Source organism: Tetranychus urticae, chromosome 3 (genome assembly GCF_039701765.1).
Source record: "Tetranychus urticae isolate SD_2017Ah chromosome 3, NJAU_TeUrti_SD_1.0, whole genome shotgun sequence".
Taxonomy (NCBI): domain Eukaryota; kingdom Metazoa; phylum Arthropoda; class Arachnida; order Trombidiformes; family Tetranychidae; genus Tetranychus; species Tetranychus urticae.
Window position 1 is genome coordinate 5,679,379 of NC_142960.1, and position 12,521 is coordinate 5,691,899.

Genomic DNA, 12,521 nt, shown 5'->3' on the forward strand with positions numbered 1-12,521 from the left:
ACAGTTGAATGCCATCCAAACGTTCTGTAAATGTTTGTACATCTCATCAGATATATCAGAGTCAGTCAGAGATGAATAAAAAGCAGATTTAGGTGGTAAAGTTTCATTAAATACTTCAAGACTACTCAAGTATTCATAAGGTAGAGCACTTTTCTTGATAAGTAGGGAAGTGTCATTGTTTGGAAATATTTGTTTCAAATATCGGTTTTTAATTTCGGATGAAATGTTTGCAGATAGATTATCCAGACTCGAAGGAAGGAAAGCAAAACTGTCCAAGAACTTGAATTTTCCGAGTATAAATCCAATAAATTTTTCCATATTATGGGGAATTATCCGCGGTTTATCACAAAAGTTAATGTCAAGTGCTTTGATGATAATATGTCCATCGAAGTTTTTCAGATTGTGAAAAACTACAGGATATTGCTCAGGAACACGATATTCAAGATTACATTGTTGATGTGCAGCACCTCTATAAAGTCCTGTCAAGTGATCATGATCACGTACTCGATTATCACCCAGAACCTTTTCACATATATGACAGAAGATGGAATTTTGAAAGTCTTGTTCTTCCTCATAAGAAAGATTATGGTTCCTAATTCTTTTATTCTCAAGATATTCATCGAGGACACTTTCACAAGTCTTCAGACTCTTCAGAAACTTAGCACCAACATTGTTCCCGAGATAAAAATCACTAAGAATAATTTTGCCTTCCCAGTCGACAATAACGTAGCCGTAACTACAAGGCACTAAGTCTGTTAGAATATGAGCTTCTTCGTCATTTTGAACTGATAAAGTTTCAAAATCTGCATAGATACAGAACGGGTATTGTACCTCTTTCCTGTAGTTTGATCGTTTACAGACTGCTTTGCTCGGGGGAGGCATATCTATAGCTTGCGGAATTTTAGCACCGCAATCAATTCTATGAACGGTTAGTTGCTCCTCGAGTCTAAAAGATCTAATGCAACGATGACAAACAAATCTTGATCTTGATTTATTATTGTTTACTAAACGACACATGTCAGAAATAAAATAGTAATGTTCTCCATAAAGAAACAGGTTAACATGTTTTTCATGTTCAATATCAGCTATTTTAAGCGGAACAACCTTTTCTGAGTTGAACTCATAAGTATATAAATTCACAGAAATGCCGTTGACTTTTTCAAATTTTCTTATATTTGATACGGGTACAATTCCTCGAACCATTGAAAAGTCATATTCCGAGATATATTGATGATAATTACTTACTCTGTACGGATGATTATTCGTTCTGTGTAACCCAATCAGAACACTATACATGAAACAATCTGTCATGGTTTCCGGGGATATCAAACATTTTTTGTTTTTGAGTTTATCAGGGAGTTTTTGAGTAAGACAGCCCCCACAATGTGGAATATATTTTCCAATAGATAAGTCTATGTGATTGATATGAGAGAGGGTCCATCCTGAACCTCTTTGGGTGAATTGATCAATTCTTTCTTCAAGTTCGAGCACTGCTTCAGTTAAAGACTGACTATCAATATCCGCAATAAGACCATTGAATATGCTGGTCTGGAAATAAATCTTTACTGTTTTACTTTGAATTTGTTCGCTGAAAGTTACTTCTAAATTGAAGAAGTATTTGATTGCTTTCAATTCTTTTACTACAGAATTCAACAAACCAATAGTAGGACGATGAATTTCCTCAAACAGAGTAACTAGATCTCTTTTTTCAGGATTGCTATACCTATAAACTAAGTAGTACTTGGCGAAAGCTTTCGATAATAATTTATACCCAAAAAAGTTTTCAGGCACATCAGCTGGATTGGCTGTACACATTTTTACACCACAAATTAGCGAGTGTTTTCGCAAGCTTGTCAAATATACATAATTTTTGTTGCATTTTTCACATTTGTATGTTCCTTTTTTCGATGTTTTTTTCACAGTCACTGTTCCACCTGGTTCATGAGCCATTTGTTGTTTTTGGACATCTTCTCGTTGTTCAAGTTCAAGCTCATGTCCAGTTGCGATTCGTTGGGATGTTTCCTGTGTTTCACATCCTTCATTGCCACGTGGCGCATAAACAATTACTGGTACTCTTATCGGCTGGATCATAACTTGATTGTTCGTTGAAAGATCCAATGGTGTTTCCTCATCGGAGCTCAAGTCTATAGTCGATTGACTCAACTGTTGAGTCGGTGAATGAGGAAAGAGATCTTGCTCGAGTTCATGTTGATTGCTTCTTTGATAAAACAAACAACGTGAACCTCTACCACATTTAGATGTTGTTGTGCATTCACAATTTTCATCTCTTTTTCGTTTAGTCTTCTGTCTCTTTGCTGGAGGACCATTAAAAACATCCATTCGCTTACAATTTTCCTCAACACAATTAGTTGTACACTGGTGAACAAGATAGTCACCAAAAGATAATGAGGAGTACTGACAGCAAGGGCACAGAAAACATGAATTAGATGCCATTTTAATTAGAAAGGTTGGGCGATTGTAGAAAAGAAAACTATAGAGTTACACTATAACACTTTTCAATGAAAGAAAGCTAATGGTAAATCGAATGCACTTCTTTTTATACTCACTGCGTTATAAAGTGCTGCCATCTAGTGCACGATTCATTTTGCGCACGCGCATAACATCTCAATTTAGCATTTTGGTAAAACCCGGACAAAACTAGAAATAGCGTGAATAAACCGAAGCAATAACGCAAATCGAGCGTTTATTGCATCATGTTAACAAATGACGCAAATCAGCTAACGAGTTGATAAGCTTAAATGGTATCTAACAAATGATGACTATGATTAATTTATTTTACGTTTATTATTGATTTAATTTTACTTAATTGTTGGGTCAATAGGTGAGTAGTAGCTTAATTGTTATGTTACCGGACTTAATTTTACTTAATTATTGGGTCAATAGGTGAGTGGTAGCTTAATTGTTATGTTACCGGGCTTAATTTTACTTAATTGTTGGGTCAATAGGTGAGTGGTAGCTTAATTGTTATGTTACCGGACTTAATTTTACTTAATTGTTGGGTCAATAGGTGAGTGGTAGCTTAATTGTTATGTTACCGGACTTAATTTTACTTAGTTATTGGGTCAATAGGTGAGTGGTAGCTTAATTGTTATGTTACCGGGCTTAATTTTACTTAATTGTTGGGTCAATAGGTGAGTGGTAGCTTAATTGTTATGTTACCGGACTTAATTTTACTTAATTGTTGGGTCAATAGGTGAGTAGTAGCTTAATTGTTATGTTACCGGACTTAATTTTACTTAATTGTTGGGTCAATAGGTGAGTGGTAGCTTAATTGTATTGTTACCGGACTTAATTTTACTTAATTGTTGGGTCAATAGGTGAGTGGTAGCTTAATTGTTATGTTACCGGACTTAATTTTACTTAATTGTTGGGTCAATAGGTGAGTGGTAGCTTAATTGTTATGTTACCGGACTTAATTTTACTTAATTGTTGGGTCAATAGGTGAGTAGTAGCTTAATTGTTATGTTACCGGACTTAATTTTACTTAATTGTTGGGTCAATAGGTGAGTGGTAGCTTAATTGTTATGTTACCGGACTTAATTTTACTTAATTGTTGGGTCAATAGGTGAGTAGTAGCTTAATTGTTATGTTACCGGACTTAATTTTACTTAATTGTTGGGTCAATAGGTGAGTGGTAGCTTAATTGTTATGTTACCGGACTTAATTTTACTTAATTGTTGGGTCAATAGGTGAGTAGTAGCTTAATTGTTATGTTACCGGACTTAATTTTACTTAATTGTTGGGTCAATAGGTTAGTAGTAGCTTAATTGTTATGTTACCGGACTTAATTTTACTTAATTGTTGGGTCAATAGGTGAGTAGTAGCTTAATTGTTATGTTACCGGACTTAATTTTACTTAATTGTTGGGTCAATAGGTGAGTAGTAGCTTAATTGTTATGTTACCGGACTTAATTTTACTTAATTGTTGGGTCAATAGGTGAGTGGTAGCTTAATTGTTATGTTACCGGACTTAATTTTACTTAATTGTTGGGTCAATAGGTGAGTAGTAGCTTAATTGTTATGTTACCGGACTTAATTTTACTTAATTGTTGGGTCAATAGGTGAGTGGTAGCTTAATTGTTATGTTACCGGACTTAATTTTACTTAATTGTTGGGTCAATAGGTGAGTGGTAGCTTAATTGTTATGTTACCGGACTTAATTTTACTTAATTGTTGGGTCAATAGGTGAGTGGTAGCTTAATTGTTATGTTACCGGACTTAATTTTACTTAATTGTTGGGTCAATAGGTGAGTGGTAGCTTAATTGTTATGTTACTGGACTTAATTGTTAGTTGGATAGCGTAAACGCACTTAATTCCAGGATTAGCTAGCTTGATTGTCGGTTAACTAGCGTTAATTAGCTGTTCGTAATATTGAATAGCTTGATTATCTAATTTAGCTAGCTTTAACTTACTTTGTTCTAGGATTAACTAGCTTGATTGTTGGTTAACTAGCGTTAATTAGCTGTTTGTAATATTGAAAGGCTTGATTGTCTAATTTAGCTAGCTTTAACTTACTTTGTTCTAGGATTAACTAGCTTGATTGTTGGTTCACTAGCGTTAACTTACTTGATTCTAGAATTAATTAGCTTTTAAATATGTAATATATGTGAATAATAACAAAAGGCTTTTTTCGATTAGCTATTTTCGAAAATGTTAAATAGAATTTCTTTCGGCTTTTTTTCCTCCACTTACACTCAAGCATTGAACCTCAGCACATCAGAAAGTGTAATTATTACTTTGTGAATTTTCTTTAATTGTTCTCATCTATTCAATTGTTTAATTGTTTTTTTGTACAGTCGTGCTCTTCAATTAATTACTTCTAATTATGGACGCAATGTAAGTTAATTAATTATTTGTTTGATTCTGTATATCTTAATTTAATTCCACATTGATTCTCCTTTCAGGCCTTCCGCTCCATTGAGAGTTTCATTAAGAGCTCTTTTAAAAAGCATTGAAGAGATCAACGGAGTTGTTCCAGATTTCATCGATAGATTGATTAATACTGCAATTATGCGCCTTGATTTAGCTGAAAAAGAACGTCTGGACCTGGCCATGTCAAAGGTTAAAATCGAGACCTTACGAGGTTATATACGTGAATATGAAAAGACCATCACTGACATTCACAAAGACTTGGCTGAGGCGGATGAACTCATTGATGAAAAGACTCGCATAATAACACAACAAGAGTCCACTATTGAAAAAATGGAAGAGCGGATAGAGGAGGCTGAAGAGCGGAACAACGGCCTGAATTCATATGTTGACTATTTGATCCGTCGTTTGGAAAAATATGTAGGTATTCCCAAACAAGAATTTGAAACAATGTATCTCGCCTGGGCAGAAAAAAAAGCTGCCGAAATTCAGGCAAATGAGAACAAAGAAAGAAATGTTTAGATATTTCTAACTATTAAAAAAGCTTATTTGATATAAATTCTATTTTGGTAAAAAAAACGCGTAAAAACTCGCGCAGAAAGATCGCTTTATAAGCTATTTGGTTCAGACCCGGACAAATTTTAGTGGTCCAGGTCGGACAATTTGGTCCAGACCCGGACTTTTGACTACTACTCTAATCATCATAACCAATCTTAACCATCATCTTCATCTCCTCTCTAACCACATCTCATCTTTAATCTCATCTCTTCAACATCATGTTCATTAACACAGTAAACCTACCATTTCAATTTTCATTTTTTTCTCATTCAAAAAGCCTTTACTAATCTATTTACAATCAACCTTATTATCTAACTCAACATTCCTTAATCATTACCAATTAACCATCATTAAAACAAGTTATTCAAACTATTAACTCAACCTCCAACAGTTGAACGACTGTTGCCTTTTTACCATTTTTTTTGTCTTACTTTTATTTTTACATTGAAACCTAAAATGAACCAGTAACTTTATAATGGTAATTCAATTAAAAGAAAAGGTAAAAACATGATTATTGATTACATTTGCTATAATTATGATTCTAGTAGGGAAAAAAATCAATCATCAGCATCACCTTGAATGCAATCTTATCCAAACCTTATAATTAACTGTAATATTAAACTTGAAACAAATGATTAAAATAATGATGATGATGATGTTTCCAAGTCAAGTTAACTGTCAGTTAACTGCATCCATTTACCCTCCCAAGGCTGTAAACCCTTGAGCTAGAAGCTCACTTGTCTAGCATCAACTTTGACTCTCCTTTTTGGTCAACCAATTGTTTCACTTGGCTGTTACCATCAAATGTCAACCGATTAATTAATCAACCAAATTTCCTCCAATATCTTTATTGTTTAACCTTAAATTGTGAGAAACGAAAAAAAACACTTTCTTGTCTAAACATCATCATGAAACTGTTGATTAATATTGATAGGTTAATCAAGAGTTATTAATTATCTTGTTTCAACATTTTTTCACTTTTTTTCTCGATTTTCTTTTCCTTTTTTCTTCTTCTTCATCTTCATTTTCATATTAATTATTATCAAATCATTAAGAAGTTAATTTATTTTGTATATTATTTGAGGCCAAAGGAAAACAATTAACACTCCATGATACACCTACAAGTATTCATTTGGATGAAATAATTAATTTAATGATAATGTTGTATCACTTAATTAGCAGGAGAAACAAAATTGAATTTTGATGAAAAAAAAACTGTTTTGTCTTTCATTGGGAAGAGACAAAAGTTGATAAAACTTGTGAAAATGATATTGATTATCATGTTGATGGTGATGATGATGATGATAATTATGATGATTATCATGATATTTTGAATGATTAAGGCGTCAAAGGAAAGAGTGGTTTATAATCGCAAACTATATTAAGTTATCTTACATAACTCAGTGGTTGATAAATCAACTTATCATCAATCGTTAAACTAGATAATGTTGCACATTTAACAGCCACTGTTTAATCGCACAGTTAATATGCATTGTTTTGGTCTTCTCTTGTTTTCTTTTCTTTTTCTTGTTCTTCCATCTCTTTCTCTTCTCTTTCTTTCTCTTTCATTCTCTTTTCACTCTCTATCTTCTCTCTTATCCTTATCTTTCTTCACCTTATCTCTCTTAATCTTTCTTCTCTTTCATTTTCTCTCTCTTCGGCTTATTTCAGTGAACATCGTTACGTAAATTTTTTAAACAACTGCCCCTCGCAGTTATGAGATAAAATTCACTCGGGCTACGCCCTCGTGCTTTACATCTCATAACTGCTTGTGGCAGTTGTTTAAATAACTCATAATTGATTGATTGAAAAGAAGCTTGAAAATTGTCTGTCAATTTGATTGTTTTTAATAACATTTTGGCTTCTTCGTAACTCTTCACATTTTGCTGGCAATTTAATCCATTGTTGATGAAAGTTTCATCATTTAGGTCAACGATTGAGAGTTCATTTTATTCCTCAGAATCATAGAGTTATTCATGATTCATAATGTGATTAAAATGTATTCAGGAGCGTCAATAAAAAAGCTTAATAATAATCAGCAAAAATGTTGCGAATAAAGTTATCCATCAAATGAATTTAGTAAATTGCTATATTGCAATATTATTCCGTCTTCCTATCATCATTATTATCTTTTAATGTGCTGTTTGTTTTCAGGTTAGGTTGATAATAAATGGGAATTAAATTGCTAAAGGGAATTGTTGTGTGCTAAGAAAAATGATTAACTTTGATGGTGATGAAGAAGAGGATTGATAATTGTGATGATGATTATGATTATGATGATAATCAAGGTAAAACCATTTACAAGTTTACAATTTTATTCATTCAATCAAGATAATTAGATTATTGTTTTTAATTTACCTTGCTTCACGATTATCATGTAACGATGAAACGACTCAAGTCGAACACAGAAAAATCAAAGTTTCATCTCTTGCTAACATGTGGTAAAAGCGGTGAAAAACTTGACCAAAAAAGACCTTTGATTCAAGAATTGATATGATGAGCAACTTAAAAGTTCATTTGAATTGTTCATTGAGTTAAAATTGCCTTATCAAGCGAGTTCAAAACTTTGCTTCAAACTTTTATTGTAAGTAAAAAGTTTCGTGCTGAAGTAGCTTGTGGTTGTTGGCTTGAATTGGTTAAACTTGAAAGATTAACGAGATTCATCCAACACTTGGATTTTTTGGTTCATCTTGTGTTTTAATTGTAACAAGAAATCGAAGGTAATCCAGACTGAGATGCTTCGATTTAATTTCATTGGACAAGTTTGACGGAAAGACGAGAGGACAAGAGAGGGACAAAACTTGAGACACTTGACTGGTAATTAAAGTCACTTCAGATTGTGTCGATAGATTTGAATGAACTTTTTTCCTGTTTAAGGATTTAATGACGAAAGTGATTGAATATGACGGGTTAGCTAACCAATTAAATCGATTGATTCATTAAATTTTCGTTAACAAGTTTTTACTTTTATTGAACTTCTCATTAAAATTGAAATATCTTCTTTTTTTTCGGAACATTTTTTGAACATTTAACAGCCCAGTGTAAATTATTGGATTCAATTAATAGATTGTATTACTATTATGTTGGCCTGAGGTGAAAATTATCAGCTTTGGTGTCAACCCATTTACACTGAACACGCCAAAGAAGAAGAAGAAGAAGCGAAAACAAGAATAGCTGATCAACTTATCAAAATGAAATTGCTTAATTTTCTCGCCCTTCTCTATCAGCCTCTCTTCATCATCAAATTGATCATCATTATCATCCTGACCGTCCAATGCCCTGAGTTGATATTTAATGAAGGAAAGTGAGACGCACCCAAAGAAGGTGAAACAATTTTATTTACCTGATTAACTTTTCTCGTTTACCTTTTACCGATTTTAAGGTGATCGTAAAGTTGATTATAAACCAATAACAGATCAACCCCTTCCAACCCACACAACCTCAACTTTGTTACTATTCAATCTCAATATTTAATAATCAATCATAGTTGAGTTAACCATTGTTCAAGCAAACATTAGCTTACCGAAACAATCAATTGATCCACAAATTTGCCGATTGACAATCAAATGACTAAACTTGATCCAAATAAGCAAGTTCACAAATCTGACTCAAGTTTACCAGGAATTTCAATAAAGAAGATCTTGAATCGAATTGATAGAAATGCTATTTCCGAATCTTTTTGAACATATTTGGAAGATTGATATTATTTTCAGGATCAAAATGATCTGAAGATAGAAACTTTGGCATTTTCATTGGAATGGACAAGGAAATGATGAAACTAAGGAATTGGATTGTAATGAATGAAATGACTGAAGTTGATTTGATTTGATTCTAATGGTAAAATTGGTTTTGTAATTTTGATAATTTGTAATTAGTCGATTCATTAGCCAAATGGGAAACCCAAAAGTGGAAAAGGAAAAGTAAATTTACAAAAAAATGGGTTTGTCCGCAATTACAGTTTGATTTAGTCGGATTTTGTCACTTGACTTCTAGTTGTTAGTGAACAGTGAATACACAATGAAAGGTCTTTGTAATTAGTTGATCAAAGTTAATCAACAAGCTATTACAATTGTTGAAACAGTTTCTTATCTAAGTGAAGCATGATGATGAAGAAAGATTTGGACAGCAAAAAAACAAAAGCAAAACAAAACAACTGTGTTAACATTGAAGTGGAGCAAAGTGTAAAAATGTGTCTATTTAAACAGTCCAAGGCAAACAAAGACAAGACTGATTGTATAATTGTAAATCTCATTTGCAAATCTTAATTCAGTTCAGTTGACTTTTCGCCTTTACAAGAGTTCACAGTTTTTCACCACATTTATCTGCCATTTTACAGTTTCACACCGGAACAGGAATTACGGATGAAACTTGCACTTTTGATGTAAGAATAGAAATCAGAAGAAGAAGACAAAAATTACCAAAAAAAAGTAACTCTGATTTTATCAGGCAAATGCATTGAACACACATTCAGTGATCAATAAGTTTGATTGAAATGGACTGATATTGAAGCACAATTAGTTTCATTGTTGTCAATTTAGCCAACAAATTGCTTTTTTTCCCTCTCAGCAACAATTGATATCTTTCAATGTAAATCTGTTCATTGATTGTGATAGGAATAAAAAGACAATTTTGGGTTCATTTTCAATCTTTAAACTGCTCTCTCTTGGTGACTTTCATGGCTATTCATAATCAATGTTCTGGAAAAATTTTAATTGTAAATATTCGAGGAATGTTGCCATTTAAGTTTCAATTTGCTACAAATTTTCAAGTTGAACACTTAAGGGTCCTTTTTGAGGCTCATAATGTTGTCTTGAAATGTTTTCGCAGATGATTAATCACCATCAACACTGTAGTCATCTATTGTTAGCGATTTATGCATAACTTGAATGTTGAATGATTTTGTTAATGAAAACAGTTTTGGTTTGAGTGTTTATCAAGGATTAATTGTTGAGATTAGTAAATGATCAACCGTAAAGGTTCTGATAAAATGCTGGAATCAATGATTTTTCACTTTTTTTCATCAAACTCAAGTCAACTCACTTTTCCAATTTCAACTGTGAACCAAAATAGATGGGAAATTGGCTCATCTTTATCCTAATTGATTATTTGGTGAGAATCTGATTGTTTGAACATTGAGAAAGTGAAAGCTCAATGAACAAGTCAACTAACCAATGTAATTATATCACCAGGTTGTTTAAATTAAAAGAAGACCTTCAATCCAGAAATTGACTTTTCTCATCAAAAGACTAACATCTTTGTTTGCTCAACCTTACCCAACAACATTTGCCTTTTTTTGTCCTGGGATATGAAATGGTAGCAACAAAAAAACACTAACCAAGACCACAATAGACACTTTTTTACCGACCAACACAGTCAACATCATAATCATCAACATGGTCAGTCCTTGTGTGAAAGACAAGTTGAAGCTATTGTACCGTGTCGAGGTAAATATTGAGGTTTGCCCTTATATACAGTTTAAGGTAAAAGTAAAGCAAAAAACGGTTACAATCATCTTCTAGTGACTGCCTTATTTTTACACTTTGGGACAACCAAATCATTGTTTATTTTTTTTTGTTGACCATTGGACATTATTATTTACTGCTGCTATTTGAGCTTATAAATTATCTTGTAAACCTTGTAATTTAAATATCGCTCCATCAAGCCGTTTTATAGATACATCGATTGATCAATTGTCAATGATAGTTATAGAGGCTGTCTCTTTTTTGCCCAGTGATTCATTTGGATTGATTGAGTTTTCAATTTATGTTATTGGCTTCATATTTAACTTGGTGTTTAACTTGATTGTGGGTTTAATGCAAAATTATCAAATGGTTGTTTCACACTAAATTGGTGCGTCCGTTGACCAATGTAATCCCTGAATGGATACCTTTCAATGTTGCTTTTATCCAGTCGCCGCCTCTTTCATCAACATTTAATCGGTATGTTATAGTGTAAATTGAATTAGTTTATCAACCAATTGATTGTTGGTCTTTCTCTTTTTTTGTCTCCCTCAGACTTTGTGTACTCCATTATTGTCTATTAAATTGACTGGAAGTAAAAAATCAAGCTTATAATACGAATTGGACAAATAAACAAGTTTACACTTTTTGCGTTTGTTGGATGTTCAATTGAGTATAGAATTATTATAGGATTCATCAATTTTTGTCAGATGTTATTCAATGTAACATTCACTGTTAGAATCAACTTTTTTACCGCATTTCTAGTTTTATTTCAGGTAACGGATTATTGAGTTAAATTTGCTTTTTTCAATATAAATAGTATCGATTGTTGATTAATTTTAATTGTTTTATATCCAAATTTAGCTATTTGTCTTCAACTTCGCGAAGCCCACAGAGATCTTTGGTGGTTAGTTTTTCACCATCCTATCCAGTGAATCGAAGCAGCAGAAAGAAATGGGATTGGGAAAAGAGGCTTTCGTTTCTGGTGTGATCTCAGAGCTATCTTTTGAGCATTCATCTAGGAATTATCTTCCAAAGGCAGAATAGGTACATCGGCAAATGAGATGATAAAGGAGCAAAAGTTAAAAATGACTGTTTATCGAAGAAGTTGATTTCAGATCGAGAATAATCTTCAAAGTTTGAAAGCTGATAACAAAAAACATCTTGAATTTCTTTCTTGATAGATTTTCTGCCTTTGGTTCTTTATATCTGTAAATCGGGGAAATTAAATATTTCAGATTTAACTTTCTTTAAGGTACCATGGAAGTCCATTGCTGCATTCTGGCCCATTTCTCTCGACCGTTATAATTTCTATTCATATTTCACATGAGATTAATAGTTTAATAAATTTACCACATGATTCATTCACTTGAGCATCCAGTTCTTAAAGCTAGTTTAAAGAGATACAGTTAAGAAATAGAGGGAAAATATGAAAGAATGAGTCTTATCCAAATTGAGGTAACAAATGTTAAAAAAAGTTCAGATAAATGAAGGTGAATCCATATTTGAAAGGTAAATACTAGGATAATATATAATTTTTTGTTGACTAATTTGAGCGGAAATAAACGAAAGCAAAACAATTTAAAATTGATTAAGGAGAGTAAAGTAATTAT

The 12,521-nt window shown here is 32.6% G+C and overlaps 1 long non-coding RNA gene across 2 annotated transcripts; it reads left to right on the top strand.

Annotated features, from left to right (window-relative positions):
- Positions 1-10,495: 10,495 nt before the first annotated feature.
- LOC107370967 (uncharacterized) lies at positions 10,496-12,276 on the top strand. 2 transcript variants are annotated; one of them, XR_016200151.1, is made up of 4 exons: positions 10,496-10,893; positions 11,181-11,388; positions 11,464-11,684; positions 11,773-12,276. It is a non-coding gene; the product is annotated as an uncharacterized LOC107370967 (long non-coding RNA). The 2 variants fall into 2 exon arrangements; XR_016200150.1 differs by having other exon boundaries at positions 10,500-11,388.
- Positions 12,277-12,521: the final 245 nt, after the last annotated feature.